Raw genomic sequence first — 1,995 nt, forward strand, 5'->3', positions numbered from 1 at the left:
CAGAGCGATTATGGGGCAACTCCGCATAGTATTTTCATTTTTTTAACTCATTCTGCTTCTCTTCGCATAGACCCGCCAACATAATATTTTTCTCTTTAAACTCACAATTAAGTTTGATACTAAAATAAAATTTATTATATTATTTTTTCAGCTAGTAGAATTAATTTTCTGATAGTCATATTTTTAAATTTAATTTATGAATGCATTAAAGACTCAATCATAAACTCCATTCTTCTACTTTTTTTTTTTTTTTTACGGGAAGGGACCCTACACGAGGCTCCCACCTCTCGTGCACAGTCAGGGGTTGAGCAGCACCCCCAAGCCTTATCATACATAAAATATAAAGATACAAGAAGGGGGACATAACCTTACCTCCGAACTTAAGGTGGTTCATAAGTCTGCAAACCTACTAAGGTCGGCTAACTCATCCCCGATACTAGAAAGTGCTTCCTAAATACTAGAAAAGCAGTAAACCTATGAGAGGACTCCTCTCGATACAATGTGACTAGGAAAAACCATAAATGAGGGAGACTCTCCCCTTCCATGTGAATACAAGAAAGATACCTACACTAGTCCTATTCAAATAAGCTACATTTTATACATAGCTAAATGAAGAAGAGCAAGTATACGAAGCTACATCTTTGTTCTTCCAAATTTTGTCATACCGATTTTGTCCAAGTTAGGAACATTAGAGATAAGAAATGTTCAAGGAGGTTGTTTGATCCTTTTTAATCTTCTTCTCCTGAAGCTTGCCATTCCTATCTTGTCTAGCTTTATGTAGCCCTTGTTTTCTTGTGGAAGTTGTTGAAGGTTGTAGAAGTGTTGTGTATTATCAAGTGTATGGCTGTACTTAGATAATGTATCATCTGGAAAATTTGCTTCTCGAAAAACATGTTTGCATTGGAAGAATTCTAGCAATTGGACCAGTTGTTGGAGTTCATTAACGTAGTTTTGAATGTTCCAGGGTGGTTTGATGTCCAAATTCATCCACTTGATCACAAGTTCAGAATCTACTTCTAATATTACTCTATTATAACCATGTTGGATGCACCAATTAATGCCAAAACTGGTTGCCTGCACTTCCGCTTGATTATTGGTTCCAACTCCCAAAGGAGAGGCAAAAGCATATATCAGATTACCCTTATGATCCCTTACTATGCCTCCTGCTCCTATTTTTCCTAGGTTGCCTATGGCACTCCCATCAGTGTTAAGTTTAACTATGTTAGGAGGGGTTTGAGCCATTTAACCTGGGTTACTTTTATGTCATGCTTACAGTTTTCTATCCAAATAATTAGATCCTTCCAAGCTGGTGGCCATGGGATATATGGAAAAGCTGTAGTAATAAGCATGTATATTTCCTTGATTATATTGAACTTCACTCTAGTAGTACTAGATTTCTTTCCTCCATATTTACTTGCACACCTGTTCTTCCAGACATTCCAGCAAATAAATATAGGGAGGGCTTGCAACATGAGTTTATGTACAACATTGTTTGGTTTGTAGGTCCACCATCTCATCAAGATGCCTCTAATGGAGTTGTGGTCCTGCATGATTCCCCCCCAGTTGGAGAAATATGTCCAGATGTGTTTAGCAAAGCTTCCAGAGACAAAAATGTGATCTATGTTGTCCAAACCAGGCCTGTAGCAGCATGAGCACTCTACAGTTTCTCTCCCAAAAGAAATCAGTTTATCATTGGTTGGCAGTTTGTGTCTCAATGCTCTCCAAAGCAAGAATGAAGCCTTGAAAGGGATGTTAGTATGCCATGTCATCCTATCTGTCAATGTCTTGTTTTTTTTCTTTCTCACATTTTCCCAAGCTGATTTACAAGTAAAATTTCCATGTGATTGCAGCTTTCATTGAGCTTGATCTAATATGTTTTGTTGGTACATGATTTTAGTATTGAGAATTGTGTGTATCATGTGTTGAGGGGCTTGTTGCCTGATTTTCTCTTCATTCCATTTTCCATTTGTCAAGAACATGGAGACAGTGGAGTTG

The sequence above is a fragment of the Solanum dulcamara genome, chromosome 2, assembly GCF_947179165.1.
Source record: "Solanum dulcamara chromosome 2, daSolDulc1.2, whole genome shotgun sequence".
NCBI classification, from domain to species: Eukaryota; Viridiplantae; Streptophyta; class Magnoliopsida; order Solanales; family Solanaceae; genus Solanum; species Solanum dulcamara.